General features: G+C 41.4%; 1 long non-coding RNA gene across 1 annotated transcript; it reads right to left on the bottom strand.

The window, feature by feature from the left end:
* Positions 1 to 4,444: 4,444 nt before the first annotated feature.
* LOC145424006 (uncharacterized) lies at positions 4,445 to 7,267 on the bottom strand. Its single transcript, XR_013904956.1, has 2 exons — positions 6,375 to 7,267; positions 4,445 to 6,212 (listed from the first exon to the last, which is right to left on the bottom strand). It is a non-coding gene; the product is annotated as an uncharacterized LOC145424006 (long non-coding RNA).
* Between the last annotated feature and the right edge of the window lie 5,843 nt (positions 7,268 to 13,110).

The following is a 13,110-nucleotide window of genomic DNA, read 5'->3' on the forward strand; positions in this document are numbered from 1 at the left end:
ACCCTGGAGAACAACGGGGAGAGTTTAGAGGCTCTCCAAGATTACACTGATCAGTGCTTCCAGGATCTTGTGATGAAGAAGGCTCAGAGTGCAAAACCTTCATCAAAACCCACCTGAAGCTGCTGGAGGACACGGTGAAGAACATGGCCTTTGATAGAGTGCATCGCATCGGCCCCATGCGGGCTGCGACCGGGAGACCACGTCCTACTGTGGCCAAGTTCGGCCACTTCAAACAAAAGGAACAGGTGAAAAGTCTCCGTGTCCATCGGTGTGTCTCCACGTCTCTCTGCCTTCTTCGTGTCATCTCTGTGTTTCCCTGCTGCCCTCATGTTTTCTGCTTTGTCTGTTAGTTCTTCCCAGTTTAGGTTGATGTTCACTTCTTCCCTCACCTTTGTTATTTTCACTGTAAATAAATCTCCACTCGCATCTCCACCGCCGTCTGCATCTTGGTCCTCATTCACTCCACCACACGACTGCTGCCCCAGCCGTGACAACTTTTGATGTTTCCTCTACATTTACTTTTAAAAATTATTTACTTTGCCTTGTTTGGTATCTTTTGGCATCAGATGGCCGACTTCTAAATGGTCACCATGGTCACCACCGAACTTGAGGAGTTTGCCCCCTCACATATACTAATGTGCCACAAACAGGACTTTAACATCACCAACCATTCCTATGTTATTACAGTGTATCCATATAACTGGCCCACCCTGTACAGTTATGCTTTCATGTTGACATACTGTATTAACACAATTCAAGGAGGATTCTAGGATCAGAGCTTCGGGGGGCTGAGCACCCAGAGAGCTGCCCAGCCAGCCAAGATACACTTTACTCGTCACAATGAGACTTCTTCCCCGTCTCTGTCCCTGCATCCTCCCTGTCCTCATCGTCTGTTGTCTTCGCCTCCTTTATCAGTCATCATAATTTTACCATCTCTGTGCAAGTCTGCAAATTTCTTTATTAAATCAAAAGATTCTTAAACCCATCAAGTCTCTCTGTGCCTGGGTCCTCGTCACAAAACATGACATCACTGTTTTGTACTTTTTAACAATTTAATCCCACATTTGTGAAAGAAAAGCAAAACACTTTTTTGAAAAGTCTGTAACAAAACCATCAATTCTGATCAAGGTTATTTGAATGCTGCCAAAGAAGAATGGATTGGAATAAAAAAAATACATATCCTAACCTTAATTACTGGAGGAGAATAATGAATGATGCTCACAGTGAGTAAGAAGTAAACTGAGTGCATATTTTGGACAGAGATTCACTTTTAATGTGTTTGTATAATATAATACAGATGCATAAAAACACTCCTGAAACAGAATAAATTATTACAAATAAATTATTACAAAATATTAAAAAATATTATGGATACTTTTGTTAAAATGTTACCTCTCACCACCTAGGTCTGGGTGCAGTCCCCCCCTCCAGGGGCAAGGGTACCTAGACCCGGTTCATAGAGTACACTTGGGGAGTGTGATCGTGTGTACAGCGTCTCTTTATGTCTGTCTCCACGTTGGTTGAGTGTGGAGTAAGTGCATATGAGAGCATGAGGGTGGGAATGGATGTTTGTATCTGTGTGTGCCTGTATGTCTGTGTCTATATGTCAGGTTGGGTGTCAGGCGCCACCTCTCTGGGGACATCTCAGGCCCTCCAAGGTTTGGAGGCCTATCTCCCCCTACCACCACTTCCCCTGCCAGTGGCGGACTCCCTCAGACATCGGTGCGTTGGTGGTTCTTTGTGTCTGGGGATGGGCGTCCAGGTACACACCGGCTCACTCCTTGGCGGCCGCTTATCGGGGCCTGGAGCCTGGGGCTCGCTCGGGCCACTTCGGAGGTGGGGTGCCCCCGGCCTCTCGGCCTGGGGCTCGGTCACTCAGGCACAGCTGGCTGCCAGCGGAGCTCACGGGCGCGTCACTGCAACTCCCCCTGGCTTCTGCTCCGCGGCTGCTGAGTGAGCCCTCATCTGGGACTCTCCTCAGCTCTTTCCGGGACAGTGGCGCGGCTGCCCCTCTGTTGGTCTTCCTTGGTCTCTTGTGTTCTGGGGGCCTCTGGATGTCTGGAGTTTTGATCTCCTCCATACCTGCTTCATGCCCTGGAGGACGGGGCTGTGCCCCCCCCCCCCCCCCCCCCCACACTCCCTAGCAGATCATTACATGAAGGAACCTTTTAAAAAAAAGAGCGTCCATGCTCACAGGTGTACACACGGGTGATCACACCCACAAACTACACCCTTTTTGGCTCCTACCTCAAAGCACACTGTGTTCTGTTGATCTTATGTGCTGCACAATAATGTTTAACATTTAGTATTTACTGTCATATTCCCATATATCATTGTGATGTTGTTTATTCTATTACTCTTGTTCTCTTCTGCTTGTTTTCTTTTTTCTTTCTCAACAGGTGATCCAGGTGATTGATATATGCATTTTTTCTTTTTTCCTGCCCATTCTGTTGGTTTATGTTTTTTGCCCTTCTCCCCCGTCCCTCTTCTCAGCTGTTTCTCTTTCCCTCTTTCTTTCTCCCCTTCTTTCCTCCAGTCAAGTCTGTCCCGTATTCAGCAAGTGAAAATAAAATAAACAATAAAAGGTGAATCAAATGGACCATTACGGCAAGGCTGGGATGGTCAATTTGGTAAAGTAAATCCGTTGGGCATCTTTCTTTGCCTTTAGACAATAATTCTGATGCAAAAGAGCCAAACGGGACAGGCCAAAAAAAAAAAAAAAAAAAAAAAAATGTTACCTCTCAACCAAGTTCTGCCTTTTATATTTTTAGTAGTGTGTCACACAAACAGGAAATATTGTCAAAAAAAAAGTAAGTAAGTACTGAAGCACCCCCAAAATGAATCAAAGCACCCCCAAAATGAATCAAAGCACCCCCAAAATGAATCAAAGCACCCCAAAAATGAACCAAAGCACCCTAAAATGGACTAAAATCGCCCCTGTTAACAAATAATAGCCCAACAGTAACTTTTATGCTTACTGTAGCTGTTAGCTAAAAACACTAATTTAGCCTAGTTTGCCCTGAATTCAGCTTTGACAGACATGATCGACTGTTTCCAGTAGAATTCCTCGTTGTCATCTTGTTCCCTCTCAGAGCCCCGTATGCTTGCAGAGACCCCTACAGCAGGGAAATGTGCCAAAGAACGTCCAAAACATTGCATTTTAGGTTTATTTATGCCTTACACACAATCCCAACTCTTTAGCTAACTTAACAACTTTGGCTAAAGTCTATAGTTAGTCTTACTCGTTTGTACAACATTACTGGATCGCCACTGTTTGAAATGATATGACATATGACTCTCACTGAAACAGCAAACTTTGTAGAAAACACAACACTTCTGATTCTCTATCTAGCTGTTTGGTCACAGCTGTAGATTACATTATAAGTGGTTGTTCACTCTTGTCAATAATTACATTTCTAAATTCTATTTGTGCAGTTACATGTAAACAAAGTCCAATATTGTATCTAAATGATTGTGTTATGGTGGGACAGTTTCCAATTTTGTTGTATTATTGCACTAGGTATGACTGTGCAAGAGTTATCTTATCTTCCTTGCTTGCACCACACTCTTTGCAGAAATGGTGCACAGCAGCACTGCATCATGTTATTGTGTTGTATAATATACCAGAACAAATACAAAGCAACATCCATGTACACTATAGGTCCATGCCAATGTGCCCAAATGGGACCTCCATAAATGGTAAGGGGCGCAAAGGCACTTTAAGACCAGTGGGCACACCGTCGGTGCACATCCGCTCGGATGCTTTTTTCTATTCATTTATTTCCCTGTTTATTTATCGATGCACAAAAGCAATTATCTCAGAGACACCATCCTCTTAACAGAGACTCAAATCAGGAACCTGCAGATTATTAGTCAGCAGCTTTAACTTCCTGTCTTTGTCTCACTAAACCTTCCACGTGGAAACTTGAGCTGCCCACTCAAGCACAGTAGGCTTTAACTGGCTCTGCTCAAGTCACTTCAGTATCTGAGAAACTGTCTCGATGCATGCCAAAGAACACTTTGACAATACGCTTGTGTTGAGTCAAATCCACCACAAGCATATTCTATGGCAGTTTAATTCCACTCCACATAAAAATAGTCACGTATTATTTCCCCCCACCACACTTCCTGCCAGTAGCTGGTGCCCCCACCCACAGTGCATTAGTGGTTCTCTGTGTTTAGTGGCTCACTCTGGGCGGCTGCTCGGTGGGGCCCGGCCCCCTGGCTCTGTTGGGCCTGTGCTGCGGGTGGGGTGCCCTCAGGTCTCGGCCCTCTGGGCCCATTTACTGCTCAGTAACATTTAATATCTATTATTTACTACTACTTACTAGCCTACTTACTGCATATTATTGGTTGTTGCTGTGGGTTCCCCACTGTGTTGGTTTTTCCTTGTGTTTTTCAGCAGATGATGAAATAGATTTTCAGTATTTTTTCTCTCTTCCTCTCCATCTATTTCTCTTCTTCTCTATTTTTCCCTCTTCTTCTGTTAACTTTCTCCCCAGCTTATCTTTTTTCTTCTTTCCTGACCCCCGTTCTGATTCTAATGACTCAAAATAAAGTAAAATCATCATCAAATATGACTATCAAGTGGACCAGTATAGCAAAAACCATAATGGTGGCAGAGGCCACAGAGCCAAGTGGCAGGATTTTCAACGTTCAAACCAGATAAAAAACAGAAATTAAATGGTGTTAAAAGCCATGAATTAAGGCAATTCATTCACAACATCATTACAAGTTTTACTGGACGTTAATATTTTTCTCTTTTTTCAGTGCAAAACAAACTAACAGTACACATGATGCTGGCAAGTTAAAATGTCAGTGTCTTTTATAGATAGCATGTCTAGCATCATAGTTTTATAGATCACGTAGTCAGGATAAAAACTCCATCTCTGATTATTATTGTACATGACTGTGACATGCAGTGGCCTCAGCATCATGATGAAGGCGACCGGAGGAGATAGTTTGGTAGACATCGATGTTTTGCCGATGAAGGCTCATGTAGCGGTCCTCTTTGTCCTAAACAACAATTTACACTGTCATTTACATTTAATTAAAGTGCAGCTTAAAACACAGACATAATGCACTGCAGCCTCGGCACAATTAAGTGTAAAACAGAACTATGGAAAACTCACAAACATCTGGCGAGTTTCAGATCCTGTTAAGTTAGTTAGACCTGATCTGTTTTCTCTGTTAGGATAAAAACATCAGAGGTCATGGGGTGAAAAATACCTCAAAAACAAGACTAGCTATGTCTACAACTAATGTGTGGTGTTTGAAAAGAACCTATGAGATACTTTGAACACCACAGTGGCTGCTGTATGCAGTAATGTGCTCAAGTGATTTCAAAGGGTCATTTCATGAGTTTAAGTGCGTCAGTAAAAGTTTTCACCTGCGAGGATTTCTCCTCAGGCTGTAACCACAGGTTATCACAGCCACACTGATGAGTGAAGCAGCAGCAGAAATGATGGGAACTGTAGCCATGAACTTCATGCCAGAAGAATCTCCATCGTCTGTTGAATGTTGCCACACACACACAAAAAAACTTCATTTTGAAAACATGAAAAGTCACGAAATTTGCATTAGCCTGTTATATTAAAGTGGAAAACATGTTTATCTTTTCATTACATTAGAGTTACAATTGCATCATTCAAACATTTCACTGATGAAATAACACCAAAGTTGTGATTGGAGCAGTTTTATAATGAAATTTTAAACAAATTAGCCAGAAGAAGAGCTTAAAAACATTCCAGATGTTCATCTCCTGACTGAAACCTTTCATTAATCCGCTGCAGGCGGGAATGACGACCTCAAACCATGTATGACAGAAAAGAAAGTGTTAACGCAGTTCCAAACATCCACCTTGAATCTGCGGTGTGGGTATAAATAGAAAATGTTTTTACCTCTCACAGTCACACTGAGATGGAGAACATACAATCCACCACGAAATCCACACTCACAGGTGTAGTTCCCACTGTCTTCAGATGTTAAGTTGAGCAGGTGGAGAAACACAGTCTCATTTTCTTTGATCAGTGTGAACCTGGAGTCACAGCCATGAATAAAGCCTCGGTCGTAACGATAGAGCAGACGACGCTGTTCTCCTCGGCTCCTCTCTGTGCTGATCTCACACAGTATCATCACAGTAATATTCAGAGTTGTTTTGCTGCATATTTGAGTGGAATCGGGTTTCTTTCCAATTGTCTTCACAAGAGTCTCTATAAATTGTTCCAGTTAAAATGAAACAAAATCGGGATTATAGTTTCTATATATTTGTTGTTGTGGGAAAATCAATCACATATTATTTCACTAACCTAACTAAAGCTTTCTTCTTAAACACCTGGCTTTACAGCTTTTCTTTTTTAATTATATATATTTACCTTCACTGCTAAAAACCACAAGCAGAAGCAGGAGAAAGCAGAGTTTCCGTGCAGTCATGCTGGTGAGGAAGTAACTGTGGCTGACAGTGTGAGGTAGACTATAGTGAAAGCAGGAAGACTTGCACCCTCCTTATTTCACCTCTTGTGTCTACACTGAAACTTTTACTATGTCTAAAATAGAAGTGCATAAAAGTGGAAGGACAGTAGAAGGTAAACCACCAACATTGTTTAAGCCAGACTGATCTCTCTGTTTATCTGGATGGACATTGTGTTCAAATTATGATGAGATGTTTGTTCAAAAACAAAACTAGTCTGATACAAAGAGTCATGTTTGCCACAGTTTATTGTGTTTGTATTGTATTAAATCTGAGAGCCTGAGTTGGAGTATTATGACTGAATGGTCTCCCTTACTGGGAAACAACTATCCAGTGTGAAAAGATGGACGTTTATTATAATATATGAATATTATTATATTAGTATGTCACCTAAAGTGTTATATACTTTAAAATGTTTCATAGAGCTTTATTATCCACTCCCACAGTTCCTGTGCTTCTTGCTGAGCGTGTCTTGTTGTCGTGTTGATGGTTCACTGAGATGAGAGTCTGGTAGGAATCACTCGATGGCTGCTGAAGGTTTGTATAGGGCTGATCTGGCTCATCGTCATCCTTTAGAAAAGTGAAATATTTTAGGTATTAATCAAGTTCAACCCGGTCTACCCACACACTCTATTGATCTTTAAATCTCTCCATCTGTTGCCTGGATTATTTAATGTTTCTGCTCATTTCTGTAAGAGCTTCTTCACAAAATAAAGGACACTGAAGTTGGCACTAATAGTATTATAACACTAATCTGTAATTATCTATATAAGTAACATCCTAAAACATAAATGTACATGTTTTATGTTTACTGGCAAACTTTTAACTAGCTGCTGTAGATCGTCGCAATAAATTGCTCACCAAACCGTTGGGATTTTCAGGTACAGACACTCCAGATGTTCCTGACCTTAAGCAGCCACGTTGATAAGAAAGGATGTCAGCATTAGTGTAACACTATTCACATTCAAACAGAGAAAAATCAAGTAAGAACATCTACATTTATATTATCTTCTCTCTTAATAATGATAATTATTTTTGGAAGGATAAAAAGTGTTCATTCTAGACATGATGTTTAACACACACCGAATTCTCATTTATTGAAATGTGATGTTTCCTTTTACTTTCTCTACATCTATATCATCTTTGAATTACTGCAGCAAAAATAGTCTCACCCATTACTTTTCCTCCAGTAGATAAATCCCACGATAACTCCAGTTATAAAGATGATCACAACACCGGGCAGATAAACGGAAAAAGATTTGTCTGCTGAAGTGTGGGCCTCGTTTGTGTCTAAATCATTGAAAAGATGCATTTGTCAGTAAAATCATTTACTTTCATTTCCTGGAAATCAAAACACAAATCAAACACAGTTTACGTCTACTGAAACTCTGAGTGAAGTAATGAAACCCCAGTTTTATAACCACAGAGCTTTAAATATTGTCACTGTGCTCTTTTCTTTTGTCTTCTTCTTCTTCTTTTGCATCTTTTCTGAATATTACTATGAACTGAAATTGGTCCAACTGCTTATATACATTCACTGGCCACTTTATGAGGTATACTTGTTCAGGGTGTAACACAAATATTTCAGTGTTCATTTCATTTGTCAATCACATGTCAGCTTCATCTTCCTGGTTAAATAAAGGTTAATAAAATAATAAAATGTCAGCAAATCAATGCTCAAACAGAGCAACATGGCACATGTTACTGGTCCCAGTGCTTCACAAACTGCTGATCTGCTGGGATTTTCACACACAATCATCTCTGTTCACAGACAATGGTCTGAAAAATAGAAAATATCCAGTGAGCTGTGATTCTCTGGGTAAAAATGCTGTTTACACATCAAACCTTGAGGCAGAGCGGACCACACTGGATATCACTGCTGTCCTCTAACAACAGCAAGCTGAGGCTACAGTTTGCAAGTCTGGACAACAGAAGACTAAAAAAACGATGCCTTGCCCGATGAGTTGATTTCTAACAGTTCAGACTGCTGGTGGTGTAATGCTCTGTGAAGGATTTTCTTTGCAAACTTTGGACCCTGTAGTGACCACTGAGCATCATTTAAACACCACAGCCTGCCTGAAGGTTGTTGCTGACCACATTCATGTCTTTATGCCCAAAAAATACCCATCGTCTGATGGCTGCTTCCAGCAGGATACCACACCATGTCACGGCGCTCAAATCATGTACGGCCTGCGCAGTCACCAGATCTCAATCCAGCAGAGCACCTTTGGGATGTGGTGGAACGGAAAGTTTGCTTCAAGTAAGAGCAGCTGACGAATCTGCAGCAACTGTGTGATGATGTAATTTCAATATGTCTTGAGAATCTTTGAGGAATGTTTTTAGCGCCTTGTTGTGCCACAAAAAATGAAGACATGTTTGATGGCTGAAGGTGGTCCAACTCGGTTCAAAGATGTACCTGATAAATGAGTCAGTGAGAGTATTTAAACTGCTGTAAGTGAAAATAAGAAGAAAAGAAATGAACAAATTACAAGAATAAAAAACACATAAGCAGGTCAATACAATGCTGACACAGTGCTGAATAACTGTGTCAGATAAAGAAACCAAAATGCATTTACCTTCCACAGTGACACTGATATGGACAATATATGTCCCTTCAGTGTTTGTACACTCACAGGTGAAGTTCCCACTATCAGCTGGTGTTAAACTGGTCAGCTCCAGAAAGGCAGTCTGATTTTCTTTTGTTATTGAGAACCTGGGGTCACATTCCTGAGTAACGTTCTCTCCGTGTCGATACAGCAGATGACACTCTCCTCCTGTGTCCCTCTGTCTTTTGATCTTACAGATAATCAAAACAATAGTAGTCTGACTTTCCTTGTTGCAAATCCGAGTGACATCGTGTTCTCTCCTGACTGTCTTCACAACAGTCTCTGTAAACAGGGGCAGCAAAATACGGTAAATGCAAGATTCAGCCTGTGTCAGAGAGGACTTTAGTTTCTATATTTTGTGAATGTTAAACCATCTTTTTAATCCCATAATAATGTGTTTAGTTTAAACTAAAAGCAAGGAGGTTATACATTTAAAAATATTAATAATGCATAATGAAAATAGTTTCCTTGTATTACCTTCAGCATCATGGGACACAGCTAGTGGTAACAGCAAAATCAAGCAAAGTTTTGATACGTCCATGCTTGTTAACATGTCTGTAAGCCACCGACAGTGAAGAGGAAGATGTGCGGAAAGAAACAAGCTGAAGCTTTCCTGGCTAAGCAGACGTCAGACTGTTGCCCTTCACGGGGCAAGTGTGAAATGATGTAAAAAGGAAGTGTACTGACAGGACTTTCATATTAAAAGGCTGTAAAGTTGAAACACTGTGCGAGCTCCCACACAAAAAGAAAACAGGCTAGTTTTTCTTTATCACAGAGGAATTATTACACTGCTAACTGTCATGTTCGCTGAAGCTGAAGGATGGATAATATTGTAAAAGTAACAACAAAACTACCATTTATCATAACATTATAAGTATTTTAAACTAAAATAGCGTGTTACGTCATCAAACCGCTTCATCCAATCACTCAGATACTTACAAAGTTTTGACTGCATTACCTTTAAAATTTGTACGAAGATGAGCATAAAATGAATAAAACTGACATGCTTGCATTTGTTGTGTAGTGCAACAGGTGTATGTGGCTGAGGGATTCCCATGATGCAATGCGTATTTCTTCTTCAGTCACCTTTCCTACTCACTGTGTGTTAATGCAGCTCTCTGCATTGAATCATACCTGTTATTAACCTCTGTCTCTCTTCCACAGCGTGTCTTTATCCTGTCTTCCTTCTCTCATCCCAACCAGTCGCAGCAGATGGCCCCGCCCCTCCCTGAGCCTGGTTCTGCTGGAGGTTTCTTCCTGTTAAAAGGGAGTTTTCCCTTCCCACTGTCTCCAGACTGCTCACTCATAGGGAGTCATATGATTGTTGTGCTTTTTCTCTGTATGTATTATTGTAGGGTCTGCCTTATAATATTGTTGTGATTTGTCGCTGTGCAAATAAAATTGAATTGAAAATTGAATTGTGAAGGCCACACCAGAAGCCACACAATTGGGAAGTCAGTAACGTCAGACACCAGCATCTTTATTTTAATTTTAATGCACATTTCCACAAACATAAATAACGACACATGTCCCATAAACAATTTCTGGTTAATGTTTTACTGGTGCTGGAGGTCTGTTGGACTGCTGAGGGTAACTGGAGAGAAAATGATGTGTTGTTTTCACTGGACGTTAAGGCGTCTGGGAAGGGATCTCAGACCATTTACATCCTGGGCCATCTGACCTCAGGAAATCACATGATAAGGTGGGGCCAGGTTTCACAATGAGCTCACCCGAAACCCTGGCTGATTAGGACCCACACCCGCTTTCACACCTTGGCTCATGTGATTAGGTAGAGGATCATCAGGGGGTCCTTTGTCCCTCTTTGGGGGGAAACTCCCACTGGTTTTAAGTCTGGGACTCCCCACCATTGACCCTTAGAACTGAAGAAGCTTCTCGGATGAGAGGTGAAACGTCTTCAAGCAACTCAAGAAGTCCAGACGCTTTTCCTTCCAAGCTCCTTAGACTACGATGACCTGGATGACTGAGAACCTTCACAGATTTAAGTATTAAATTAATAGTTGGTTTTCATTCTTTGTTTTTAGATTTTTTTTTTTTCTATTCGTATCCTCTCGTGTATTTAACTGGCCAGTTCAGTCCAATTTACTTTGGGAAATATTTAATCTGAGGTAGGGATGCACCGATACCGGTATCTGGTATCGGCCTCGATACCACATTTTCTAAAGTACTCGTTAAAAGTTCCCCGATATCGAGGACTGATACCACGGTCTGAGACCTGTCTATGTTTGAGCGGCATGTAAGGGGTTAATCACAGGCGCCGAGTGCCCGCCCCCAGGCCCCGGCTGCATCTCAGAGCTGGGAGAAGGCGAGGCGAGACAAGTCAGCCGTGTGGAACTATTTCAAAGTGAACGAAGACACGAAAACAAAGGCGGACTGCAAATTATGCTCATCGAAATTGTCCAGAGGAGGCTCTAAAGGTAGCGCATTTAACACAAGTAATTTAATCAAGCACCTAAAATCCCAACACGACAACGAGTACAAAGAGTTTGCCCACGCTTATTTACCCACGCTTATTAGCACAGAGGAGCATAGCTGATGCTAAAGCAGTGGGACGGAAAATAGTTGGGCATTTTAAACATTCCGCCTTAGCCTACTCCCGCCTCGAGGACATTCAGGGACAGCTCAACCAGCCAATAAAGAGACTGCAGCAGGACGTACAGACACGCTGGAACAGCACGTATTACATGACATCAGTCCTATTTTTCCACATATTAATACATTTATGAATTTTGTGCAGGTATAAAGATCGCTTCTTCTCCAACAACACTGCTCCAGAGGCCAAGCTGCACCTGAAGCAGGAGCTTCTAGAGGTGAGGCAGAGGGGAGTCGGGCAGAAGCTGCAGAACCTCCTGCTAAACTGTTCCTCAAGGCCCAGGCTGCCGCTGGCAGCAGGTGCTGCCATTGAGCTCGACACATACCTCGGAGAGGCCCCAAGCCCTCGTGAAGACAGTCCTCTGAAGTACTGGGGTGTCAACAAAATCAGGTTCCCCACTTTGGCTAAAATAGCCTGTAAATAGCTCTCAGCCCCATGTAGCAGTGTGGACAGTGAAAGGCTTTTTAGCTCAGTGTCACACATTATAGATGAAAACAGAAACAGTCTGACTGCTGATGATGCAGAAAAGCTACTTTTCTTAAAAAACCCTGCCACTCACTGTTTCTCTCCATTTAGTGAGTCATCTTAGACTTGATGTTAATACCTACCTCAGTTGCACTGACTGCCACAGTTCTATGTCAGTGGATGTTGTTAGTTTATTCACATATTGTGCACTAAATGGCAAAGATGTTTATTAATGCCCCTTGTGTTGTCCAAAGCGGCAGAGTTTAAAATAAACTGAAAAATACTTGAGTTGCACTGTCACTGTTTACATTTTTTTATAATTATTTATTCTGTAATATGTTGCATACAACATGCTTTTCATTTTAAATAAATGTTCTTAATTCCAAACCAGTCCCTTGTTTTTTTGTTGTTAAATTATAGGACTAAAGCTGTTACCTGTAAATTTAAATCATGTTTTTATTAAGTACTCGGTATCGGTGAGTACTGAAATGCAAGTACTCGTACTCGTACTCGTTTCCAAAGAAGTGGTATCGGTGCATCCCTAATCTGAGGTAAACATTTTGCTTTTCATTTGACCCCTGACCTGTCTGCTGTAATGCAGGAGGCAGGTTTATGACCTATACTGCAGCCAGACGCCACAGGAAGCCTTCCTCCATGTTTTCTTTACAGTAATTGATTCAGCCAGTTTAAGTCTCCTTTGTTTTTGTGCATTAGATCACTGTGTGGGTTGTGTTGAGTGGTTATGTATTTGTAAGTAGCCATTATGACTTGACTAGTGGTGTTTATCTCTTTTAAGGGTCTAGTATCATCAGTTAATTAGTTTTTACACTTTGCAGGCACTTTGCTGTAAATACAACAACACTGCTGAAAACTCTAATTTAAATAATTACTACTGATGCACCTATCAAATAAACTAACATTTGCACAGGTGTTGAAATGCTGGACTCTTCCTCTCCTAA

This window comes from Astatotilapia calliptera, chromosome 23 (assembly GCF_964374335.1).
Source record: "Astatotilapia calliptera chromosome 23, fAstCal68.1, whole genome shotgun sequence".
Taxonomy (NCBI): domain Eukaryota; kingdom Metazoa; phylum Chordata; class Actinopteri; order Cichliformes; family Cichlidae; genus Astatotilapia; species Astatotilapia calliptera.